The sequence below is a fragment of the Danio rerio genome, chromosome 21, assembly GCF_049306965.1.
Source record: "Danio rerio strain Tuebingen ecotype United States chromosome 21, GRCz12tu, whole genome shotgun sequence".
NCBI classification, from domain to species: domain Eukaryota; kingdom Metazoa; phylum Chordata; class Actinopteri; order Cypriniformes; family Danionidae; genus Danio; species Danio rerio.
Window position 1 is genome coordinate 20,260,898 of NC_133196.1, and position 12,837 is coordinate 20,273,734.

General features: G+C 37.2%; 1 long non-coding RNA gene across 1 annotated transcript; it reads left to right on the top strand.

Moving 5' to 3' along the window:
• The first annotated feature begins 5,200 nt into the window (after positions 1-5,200).
• LOC137488796 (uncharacterized) lies at positions 5,201-9,482 on the top strand. The gene is made up of 6 exons (XR_011008024.2): positions 5,201-5,935; positions 6,256-6,349; positions 7,290-7,416; positions 7,592-7,677; positions 8,012-8,054; positions 8,152-9,482. It is a non-coding gene; the product is annotated as an uncharacterized lncRNA (long non-coding RNA).
• Positions 9,483-12,837: the final 3,355 nt, after the last annotated feature.

The following is a 12,837-nucleotide window of genomic DNA, read 5'->3' on the forward strand; positions in this document are numbered from 1 at the left end:
CGCCGCCTGAGCTTCCTGAATGGCCGCCGCCACCTGAGCTTCCTGAATGGCCGCCGCCGCCTGAGCTTCCTGAATGGCCGCCGCCTCCTGAGCTTCCTGAATGGCCGCCGCCTCCTGAGCTTCCTGAATGGCCGCCGCCTGCTGAACTACCTGAATGGCCACCGCCTCCTAAGCTTCCTCAATGGTCGCAGCCTCATGATCCAGGGCCACTGCAGTTCCACGCTCCAGGCCCTCCGCAGTTCCACGCTCCAGGCCCTCCGCAGTTCCACGCTCCAGGCCCTCCGCAGCTCCACGCTCCAGGCCCTCCGCAGCTCCACGCTCCAGGCCCTCCGCAGCTCCACGCTCCAGGCCCTCCGCAGCTCCACGCTCCAGGCCCTCCGCAGCTCCACGCTCCAGGCCCTCCGCAGCTCCACGCTCCAGGCCCTCCGCAGCTCCACGCTCCAGGCCCTCCGCAGCTCCACGCTCCAGGCCCTCCGCAGCTCCACGCTCCAGGCCCTCCGCAGCTCCACGCTCCAGGCCCTCCGCAGCTCCACGCTCCAGGTACGCCCCCGCTGCATGGTCCTGGCCCTCCATCCCTCCCCCAGTTCCGCCTCCGCTCCACCTCCCGCCTGAACAGTATTAGGAGTGTCTGGAAGCCACTCCTTAGAGGGGGGGCTCTGTCATGTTTACCAGTGAACAAACCACCAGATGTCGCTGGTAAACCCTCAGTCATGAAACTACAAATCTGCCAGTTAATGGACTTCAAGTTCATACATGCTTTTCACCCACACACCTGCTCACTCATCTAGCTTGATTACATTTGCACACCTGAGGACTTTCAGAGACTGATTAACACACACTATTTAAGCCACACATTCACCCCTTCAGTTTGCCGAGTCTTGTTCACTGTATAGTAGCATTACAACGCGTTTTCCTTGTCTTGTTTTCCTGTTTTGAACCTAGCCTTGTTTATTTAGTTATCCTTGTCTGCCGCCTGCCTTTCGACCTTTTGATTGTTAAACTGACTACGATTCTGGATTGTCCTCACATACCTGTTTGCTCCCGTATGGACCACTGCTTGCCTGACTGTGAATAAACCTGCATATTGGATCCTACCTTCTGTTGTGGTGTTACTCCCCGGCATTACACTAGTTAAGACTTTAACTGGCTAAATACAGTACTAGTACCTTGTAAATTTACTAGAAAAATATTTTGTTCTGTCATCATGGCAAAGAGAAAAAAATTATTAAAATTATTATATTTAAATGTTTAAAAAAACTTCTCTAATGATTTAAATAACAATATTGACTGTAATTCTATATATGATATATGTGTTTATATACAGTTGAAGTCGAAATTATTAGACCCCCCCCCCTGTTTATTTTTCCCCAATTTTTGTTTAAAGGAGAGCAGATTTTTTCAAGACATTTCAAAACAGAATAGTTTTATTAACTCATTTCGAATAGCTGATTTATTTTATCTATTTTATTCAATACTAGCAGTGTATTTGTGTTTTTTTTTGTGTGTGTGTGTGTGTGTGTGTGTGTGTGATACTGACCTTTTAAAAATCATCTTAAAGCTTTTATTCAGAAAAAAATTAGTCCATTACAATATACAAAACAGCACTCAAACACTAAAATTACTTTAGAAACACAAAATCTGAAGTTTTGAAGTGATGATAAATTTCCAAGGTGGACCCAGTTATGTTTGTGTGAAACAAGAATTCTGCAATTGACCAATCTGAATTATGTTTTTCAAAGAGTCATGTAATAGCTGAAAATGAGGTTATAGTTTTTGGATGTAGATAGAAATCTAAAATAACTCTTCCACTTCATGCCATTTTGTCGCTTTTTAAATAACGGGAGATCCCCGGGCCATTTTTTTAAGCTCACTTCAGATTATTTTAACAGCACCCCTCTAGCTCTGATAAGAGAATGAGAAAATAGATATATTTTGGTCAATGCTGTCATTTAAGAGCCCCCTTTCTGAGTCACCTCACTGTTAACTCTCTGCGGGCATTCGCTGCCAGTCAAACTCTTGCTCATACATTTTCTGCCAGCTGCATTTAGACTGAACAGGGGAAAGGTCTTCATCCTCTCCTGAGGGACTGATAACAACACACACTGAGTGGAGGAAATGCCTACAGCTTCACACAATTGCCTTTTTGAATTAATCTGCTCTTTTTGCAGCTCTCCTTCGGCATGCTATAAAAATGCTGCATGCCACCACTTTATTTGCCAATGAGTTATTATAAAATTCTGGTTGTTTTTTTATTTTATTTGGTTACATTGCATTTATTTAAAGAATCAAAAGCTCAAATCGACTATCTTTTTAAGTCACTTGCTTTTAGATTCGTTATAACGTTTATCATTATAATAATGGTAATTATTCATTTATTAATTTTTCATTGGCTTAGTCCGTTTATTCATCAGGGGTCGCCAGCATATGTTTTTACACAGCGGATGCCCTTCCAGCTGCAACCCAATACTGGGAAACATCAATACACACTCCTTCTCACTCATATACGGCCATCTTAGCTTATTCAATTCACCTGTAACGCGTGTCTTTGGACTGTGGGGGAAACCTGAGCTGTCATCATCACCAGCAATACTTGCAGATCGCTGGAGAACTACAGATCTGTCACTGAACCGGACTACAAATAACATCATGCACCTTTTCCACACCAGTTCCTCATTCCCTCTGATTACACAGACACAGACACACACACAGACACACACACAGACACACACACACACACACACATACACACACACACACACACACACACACACACACACACACACACACACACACACACACACACACACACAGGTCATGGTCATTCTCAGTGATTTAATGGACTATAATATATATATATATATATATATATATATATATATATATATATATATATATATATATATATATATATATATACCCCAGTTTCACACACTCTTTGCTGAGTCTTGTTACTGTTTATGTGCATTTCAAAGCGTTTAACTGTGTTTGGCGGTCTGTGTTTTGATCCTTGGACTGTTTATTTTCCAGTATTATGCGATGATTGACCATCACTTGTTTATAGCACATCTTTATTATGTTTTGAATTTTCTCCATTGTTCTTGGTGCTCCTGTTTACCTTTGCCTGTACGACCATCCGATTTTATAATAAAGCTCCATTTGCATCTCGATCGTCAGCACAATCTGTCATAACAGGAGCACCTCGAGGAAAAACACGCAAACACAGGAGGAAATAATGATAATAATTATTATAATTATTTTATATAAGTGAAGTACGGTGACAATGCAAGCTGAATTTTGCTCCCTGAGCTCACATAAAGATTATTATGAGAACTAATTGAAGTATAAATGGTTATTTTGGCCCTATATGCAAATATTGACCTTGGGTGCTTATTTTGATGAATGTCTTTTCAAAGCCATGATTTCAAGTTGTTATTTATCATGGCATGATCAATGGAATACCATCAATCCTGATCAAAAATCTATATTTATGGTAAAAATAATTACCCAGGTGTTTTATTTATCTGCTTTTATATATGATGCTTTCAGAGAAAATAAATAAATCAAACATCTGATTAAAACAGGATCCTTCACATTCTTACACCCATTGGAACAGGCTATTTCTTTTCTGAATGCCTTTCGTGATCTATTTGCATTGACCTGCTGTAGATGAAGCTGAAAGTGATAGAGAATGGCCCTGATTACCAGACTTTTATGTGACTGTGCACCAGGTGATCCGGTCATCCAAGGGTCAAGAGGGGTCACATCCATCAGTCCAGTCAGGAAAAAGGTCCCTGTGCCAGGGTTCTTCCTCTTTTTCCAGCTACAGAGTGATGACGGCCTTGCTCCAGATAAGGGACTGATCCATTGGCCTGATTTGTGGCCAGCAGAGCAATTTCAATACCCGTCTTTGCACTGATAGATGAGGCCTGCCTTTGATAAAGGGCCAATTTACCTTAGGGGCAATGGGGATGAAACTGCAGCACTTGGCTTTATTTGTCTCCGGCACAATTTAAAGTGAAGAAAAAGGTGGCCAAGAAAGGAAAAATATAATAAATGAAAGTCAGAATGAAAGAAAAAGTTGCCATGTTTTGATTGGTATCTGTGACGGAGCTTTCTTTCAAGTGTCCTGGTTAAGAGATTTTCACATGCACTGCTTCGATTGGTAAGAATCAACAGTGTAAAGGCCTGTTTACAGCTAAAAACTATACTTTTGGTTAGCATTGTACATTAGCATCCACACACTTTACAATATTGTTATTTATTATAAGCAATAGTTGAAGTTTTATGACTTTAAAAAAAATTACAGAATTATTTTTATGAGTGCATGTGCAAATGTGAGAGTGTATGTGAGAGTATATGGTTGTTTCCCATAAGAGTAATGAATTATAATTGGTTGTAGCTGGAAGAGCATCCGCTGTGTAAATCATATGCTGGAATAGTTGTCGGTTCACTCTGCTGTGGCTACCCCTGATAAATAAGGAACTAAGCTGAAGAGAATAATAAATAAATTTTAGATTCATCATTGATTACAGTTCTACTGCCTGCAGTTTAAAACGCACACAGTACGTGTTATATTTAATCATTTGAAGGGGATTAAAGTGAGATTAAATGTTAATTCATCAACAAAAATAAAAAAATAAATAAATAAACAAATGAATAAATAAGCAAATGAATGTATGATAATTATGATATTTATTAATTTGAAAAAGGACTGCATCTGGATGGATTGATAGCAAAAAAACAAAAACATGGAGGAGGTGATTCGGATGAAAATCTGTTGTTTTAAGTGGTTGATTTTTGTAGTTCACTCAGAAAAATGAAAGTGCTCTTTATTTAAAAATGTATTTTTTTCTTCTGTTGAACGTTGAACAGGGTTTTTGGTTGGAGTCCTTGGTGATTCACAAAATGCAAGTCATCTGCTGTTTGAGAGTCGAAAAACATTTACAAGTAAAACTAATACCAATGGCTCTTTATGATATTACATACCAATGTTTTATGTAATCATTGCTCTGTGCAAGAAACTGAGATTTTGTACATTTAACACAGTTTTGGCACATAAATCCTGAGCGCTGTTTGTTTACAATGGAAAGGGAGGATGCTCATGTTGTATTATTCATCAGAAGAACAATATGATTGTGCAAAGTATGATGCAAATTTGAATTAACATCTATGTTGTTCCTGGAACATCATGATGTAATCCATATGTTCCCTACCTCTAAACCCAATAACTGTTAATTATTCCCAAAATCAGAATCAGAGAGGAATAATAATTAGATAACAATCAGTGCATAAACCTAACCATAAGTCTAAATTTAACATAAACTCTAAACATATCCCTTAATTCTTATTGGCTGATTAGTATGTTGCTCCAGAATCAACATAGATGTTGATCCAGGAACATGTCCTACTTGTAAAATCAGGTGGTTCATGAGAATAGTACTTGCTTGTGTCCTACAAGTAAGATTTCGCTCCCAATCGGATTCACAAAATAGCTACAAAAGACTACATACTCTCCACTTATTGAACTAGAATGTGGTATGGATAGAAAGCTCACCTAAAGAACGCATTCTTTGCTGCATTGTACAAAAACACATGGATTATAACCCCTTTGTTTGCTATAGGCTTGTTCTTTCAGTAGTGTTCATTCGTTGCACTGAGGAATACAAGTGAAGGAGATATAAATATACACAGCAAATTCATCTGAGTTAAATTCTCGGTGTTGAAGCATTTTAGAGTAAAGTGTTGACGTTAAAGAGTTAAATTTTGATAAATGAATATAATTAGAGTTAGAATTGATTTTATTCAGTGCGAAATCAAGGAGTTATCTTTTCAACACTTGGTGGTGTTATTTCCAACATCCGGGAATTCATGCAGCCCCAGTCACTGAAGAATTTTCCAGACGCCATTTTCCATCTGAGGTTTAGAACAGCAACTGGTGAGTCAAACTACCTAAATGTTGGTATTTTACTGACTTTCTTTAAGGAAATACAGTTGTAAACATATTGTTAAGTTAATAACTTTAGAATGGAGTGACAATTTTAATCTTCTGCGGTTCATTCATGGTCGTTTGTGTATCTAGCTTAACTGCATTACTATTCACTTCTTTTCAAGAATGTTTTTATATATGCTCCCGCATTCATAGTGCATAAAAACATCAAATGTACATGTTCAACACATTTCTGTCACGCTTAATGCCATTTTGTGCATTGTTACCCATCTGTAAAATAAAATCGACACTTCTCCTTTAATTCCAAGCAAACTAGCGAGGGAATCCCCGGAGCAGCCTAGCCTACCCTGCCCGGATGCTAACGGTTTCCATACGCTCTGGAGAGTTTCTAAAACATATCTGGTGAGTAAATGAACATATGCTTACTTGTAAAAGGCTTCCTGACTAAAACATATGATTGTTTGTTATTCGTGTACGTTAATTTGGTTATTTTAAACACCGCGGCCCTTTTAAACTGGTTCATTCATAGACTCGCGTGATAACGTACGCTTGAATTATATTAAGCGTTGACAACCATTAAAGTCGGAATGTTAACATTAATGTCTTTAAATGACCGCGTTTGCACTTTCTCAGACATTTAAGGTTACAGAAGTCTCCCGGAATTTGAGGGACTAACGTAACGTTATCCTGCAAATGCACAGAGACTCCCAGATGCCCAAGTAGATGCCCGCAAATGAATGATAATCTCCCAAAAATCGCGCGTCTCCCGCCCGGTCATTAAACACTTTGCACACCCCTCTCCACCGCATCTCTCCCAGCTCTTCAGGTACGTCGCGCGCAAGTCACCCCCACCGCTCTTCAGGTACGTCGCGCGCAACTCATCCCATTGCTCTTCAGGTTCTCATCTCTCCCGCTACCTCCCGCAAATCAACTCTGTATCCCCCGAAAATGACTTTTCCCAACTCGGGATGTCTGACGTTAGTAAGTTAGGCTATTTATGTAGTCAGGAACATCTTAGTCAAGCTTTTTTCTCCCGCATGATATTGTGCTTAAAACTATAGGCTAAACTTAGCATGTACTGTACACAACATTTCCGTTTTATTAAAGACAATTTAGTGCGTTGTAAACAGCCACCTGTCTGTAAAATTAATCAACTGATTCATATTTGAGCAGCCTAATGATGATACAGGTTTGATTTGTAGATTTATTATCAATAATCAACATCTGAATCAAAAGATATCTGAAAAAGTGTGAGGCATACTTTGTGATGTTCATCTCTCCTTTTTATCTGAAGGTTATGCATATGTGTTAAATACAAATTTTTTGTTGTTTTTTTTAACAGCCACAGTTCTCTATACAATAACACAAGACCCTGTGACGGTGGTTGATTAGAGACGGATGGTGTATTTCCAGAGTTGGTGAAATAACCAAGCACACCTTCTTGGTCATATGTGGTGATAATAATGAAGGTATGTTTGATAAAGTTCTGTATTTGTTTCACATAAGCTGAGAGGGTATTAGAGCATTAGAGAATAACAAATGACATGAAGGTGATAAGTTTTGTATTGTGGGTGAACTGTTACTTAAATAATGTTTTGCTCTTTACTTTGCACTTTTCCTCTTCTGCTTATCCTAATATTTTAGATAATATTTGGACCTGAAACATCTGCTAGACTCCAGTAAAGGTGGCGCCAATACTGGACCTAAAAGGGCCTAACAAGTTGAATCTGGTAAAGAAACATGCACGTGCGCACACACACGCACACACACACGCACGCACGCACGCACGCACGCACACGCTTACAGAAAACTGTTGTTTATGAAGTTTATGAATATTTTTTACACTGTGGCCAATATTTTGGCAAAGTCAGCATCACTAAATGATATAAAAGATTTTAAGATCCTCTAAATTTTGCTCCAAGTGTTGTGTTAAATTCAGGATTCTGGACAGACAGCTGTCTGTTTTTCCAGTTCTAGTCATAGTGGTTAACCTAAATGTTTTTGGAGATCCAACAGTGATGTATGTGTTTTTTCTACTTTTCCATATCCTGTCACCTCAACCAGCTGGGAGAGTCAAGTTGTGGATCATCATGAAGATTTTTAAAAGGTGAGTTTAGATTTCTTGAATGTTTTATTTACTTTAAATGTTCTTTTAAATATATCATAGAATTTGATTGCAATTTGTTTTCAAACATTTTTCTTAGTCATGCTGGAGTTTTGAAGAGTTCTTAGATGAGCATCACCCTATATCCGTGCATCAGGAACCACCAGACGAGCGATCAGCAGCTGCTACATCGTCATGGATAAAAAGGTCATCCTGTGGCTGGGAAGCACTTCATTCACAGGACATGCTTGATGAGATTTTCTAGCTAGTTTGTTTTCACACAAGTTTACAGCATTTATACCTTCATTTAAACTGCTGTGTTTGATATGGAGGACCAAGGAAACACCCAAAGTGAAAGATTTGCAGGCCAAGTTGTTTAAAATGTAATTTCACAAGAAAACTGAGTTCAGAAGTAAACTATGAGTGACGCTATATTGAACTTTCAAATTGCTCTGATAACACATCAAGTTTGGACCAAAGGACTGAAACAGCTTTTTGAGCACTGGTCATACAAATTTTGTTGATACTGTCTGTACTAATAAAACATTTAAAGCATATTTGACATTGTTGCATTTTAAAAACTGAATGAATTGTTGAAGTGGTGAATGTTTTCAAATAAAATGTTTTTTCTTTTGTAATTTACAGTCTATTTGACCTTTTTACCATATTTACACTCAAGAGAGTTGAATAAAATAACAATATATTACACCAGGCGGTGTTAAATATAGTTACATTTTTTAACTCTGCCCAGAGTTAAAATTAACCCTTACTTCGGTGTCAATGTGCCAACCCTTTTGAAAGTGTTGATTTAACTCTGTTTTGAGTGGACCCCATGAGACACTTTCAAAGTGTTGAAATTAACACCCATAGAGTTGTTTTGGGTCCCCATATTTTGCTGTGTATGTAGTCAGATTCAAATGTAATTTTACTTTATCCAAAGACACAAAGATATCAATCTAACAGCAGGGAGACACAAAAACACAATGTTTGAATGTCCATAGGATTAGAGTTTCCATTACATTGACGTGTTGATTCTAAATGAAAGACTGGTTTAGGAAACAAGACTAAAACATTTGATGGAACCATAAGGGAAACTAAAACCACCCCTATATTTTTCATCACTCATTACATTTAGAGTTTTGATGGAATTTCTCAAAAGGAAGACGGAAATGACAAAGAAAGAGCTTTTTATGATGCACATGATATTTCCTCTATATTGTAGTGTTGATAGAACATGAGAAAATGATTAAGCCATTTTCTTTGGTGCAAGATAATGTTGTAAGAGATAAGAAAGTTCAGTAACTGCATCTGCATTGTGTCTCTCATTTTTTAATACGCATTTGGAATACTTTTCCTTTTGCAACTCAAAAACCAATCTCTCTCGATGTGCTAGTTCCTTTAAAAAGATTAGCGAATTCATCTCAATACTCCAAAAGAAAAAATAATAATAAATGAAGCCCAAGCGAGGAACTCTTCGCATTTTCTCCACATTAGTGACATTGCTTCAATACAGACCTCATTATTTTACTGTATTTCAAATGCAAGATGTGTTTTATATAAAAGTGATTATTAACCACATTCACAGACATGGCCTGCCTCTGTGTTAGAGATGAGAAGAAGGTTACAGTTCTTTGTTATTTCTGGGCCTTGCTGCAGCAATATTACCATTTATTTCAAATCTGAGAGCTCATATAATAGCAATTTTCACAGATTAGAAAATGACTGATTATTGTTTAATATTGATGTTACTTATCCAGATTCCCACTATGGTGTGTGTCCTGCTAAGTGGTAAAATCTTATACAAACTGAATAAATGCATATGCTACTGAGAGGAGCAGAAATATCTGCTTAACCCTCAAGGCTTTTGAACATGACACATTCTTATTGCATTAGGCTGCTGTTTTGTTTGCGCTATCGGTGCTACTGCACCTCAGGTTCGGTTTGAAGTGTATCCAGTTTGACAAATGGTTTCCGCATTGCCTTTATTACTCCCTGGATTTCGTATTATCACATAGATTAGATATTAATTTGCTGCAATTCTGTGGGAGGGTTATGACTAATATTGCCGGATGTTGCTATTTTTCCTTTCACGTTTGGGCTTGTGGTTCATTCATTATATTTTACCCAGATAAACTTTATAAAAGATTTAGGGTTCAACAAATTTGTAGTTTGTGCGAGATGAATAATTCAAATCTTCAACTTTTGGGAGTAGAATAACAGTACATTCACGAGGTAGAACATTTCAACAATGCATCAAAGTAGACTGCTCTGATCACATAATGAACTGCCTAAAATGGGAGGTTTGTTCATTTTTGTCTTACTGAAAGTGTTAATTTAATCAAAGTATGCCACCGTAAATACAAAATGGCATGTTAAAAGATTCAATTTAATTCAAGATTTATTTGTATAGTGCTTTTTACAATGATTGTTTCAAAGCAGCTTTACAAAAGGTGCACATTATTGCATTTCAATCAAATTTAATCAAAGTTACAATCAAATATGAGTTATTATATACATATTTAACCTGCACTTTTACTGTATATACAGTAGGTGATGTCTTTGTGTCCATTTATTCATTAATTTTCCTTCAGCTTAGTTCTTTTATTCATCAGGGGTTGAATTTACATCCATACACACTCATTCACACTCATATGCTGCATCCAATCAGTAGTATCTGGATGCAGCCTTTAGGATGCAAGGTGAGGTTGCATTACTTAGCGATGCAATGTCAGACACAATGGACTCAATGGAGCAAGTGCTGTCACTGTGACGGGTAGAGTTAGGGGTGGGGTTAGGTGAGCGCATTAAAGAGCATTGGATGCACTGATTTGCATCCAGACCCCTCTCCATCCAATTTGCATACATATTCTACACCCTAAAAGAATGTACTTTTTGTGAAGGAAAAATATATACTTTTGAGTGTGTAACAGAAGAGTATGCAAGATTTCAGACACACTGCTTCCTCGTTAACAGATCGTTATGTTGCTTAGTTTAATTTTCTTATTTTAATTTATTTCCTACCTGATTGGGAAGCAGCACCAGGTTAATCTACCATTTACGAGTCTTTTATGCTGAGAAATATCTGCAGGTCTTTGGTTAATTATGCATCCAGAAGTTAATGTCCAAACACGTCTTTATATAAGTTCAGTAATGTTGTTGCAGATTAAATATAAAACAAAACGTGGTTTAAATACTTTCCAGTTGGCTAGATATTAATTAACAGTCATATAAACATCTTTACATAAGTGTCTTGGTTGTCCGCCATGATTGTAAATTTAAACTTTTCAACTGTGTTTGTAGTTTTTAAAAAGTGCAATGTACTGTGGGCAATACCAGCGGTTAGTTTGGATGGTTCTACGCTTAATTTTTTTACTGGAAATAGTAAAAAATGGCCTACTTTTTTCAACATACTACGATTTAGCACATACTACGATTTAGCACATAATCTTCAAATACTATTTAGGATGGATATTATGCAAATTAGGATGCAGCAATACACTACAGCCAACTTAGTTTATTCAATTCACATATAGCAAATGTCTTTGTACTGTGTTGGAAACTGGAACACCTGGAGGAAACCCACACAAACATTGGGAGAACATGCAAACTCCACACAGAAATGCCAACTGACCCAGTCGGGACTTGAACCAGCGACCTTCTTGCTGTGAGGCGACAGTGCTAACCACTGAGCCAGCCGTGTACATGTTTAATGAAGTGTTACTGTGATTATTAAGTGTGTGTCTTCCTAAATGTCCTCAATGGATTCCATCATCTCTTCATATGAGTTGTCTTTAAAGTCATCGATGGTTAGCATCATCTCTTCACAGGTCTTGGATCCCATAAATGGCACTGCACAATCTCTAGAGGCCTTGGGATGACCATCTCAAGATATTTTCATTTATATTTATTACCAGTATGTAGTTAACGTTTTGTGTTTTTTCCTACATGTATACTATTCACATGTATGTGTGAAAACCACAAAAGTTAATTGTGTTTGCGCACACTTGGCAAATAAAGCTCAGTCTGATTCAGATTTATTCATATTTGTTCTTATGCTTGTTTTTTATAAATAATAAACAACATATTTTAATTATGCTATTAAGAGTAAAAGACAAAAACATGAAAAATTAACATCTTCTTGACTACTGATAACACAAAAATACATACAGTAATACAAATCTGCAAGGAAAGCACTTTACACAAAATAAACATGAACTGAAATGAACTGAATTGAATAACTTTTTAATTGCTTAATTGCTACATTTTATATTTACAGCCTATTTTTGTGGATCTTGTAAATATGTCACGGATAGTAACAAAAACAAACATTAAAGATTAACCTTTGAAGAATGACATTTTTAAGAGAGAAGAACCAACAAAATGACAGTATAAAAACTTAACAAACTCATAACATGTCTTTATTATGTTTTAATTCTGTTCTAAATTTTTGAATCCAGTTTCAGAAAGTCAATGGATAAGATTCAATTGGTTTCTTCTATCTCTAACATTAATTTAAAATGCATATGTCAAATGTTATTACTTTTTTTATTGCAATAACAACAGGCCATTGCAACAAATAGAAATACAAAAACTGACAGAAGTATACTACAAGCAGTACAAATATTACTTTTCGCAACATGAGAAATATAACAATTTTAAAGTAAATTTAAAGAAGGTCAAATGTTATTACTGTCCACAAGATTATAAAATAGGAAGTTTTATTTAATCCGTGACGTCATTCTCCGCTCTCAGCCTATAGATGGCGCTGGTGCAGGTCTTAGCGGAC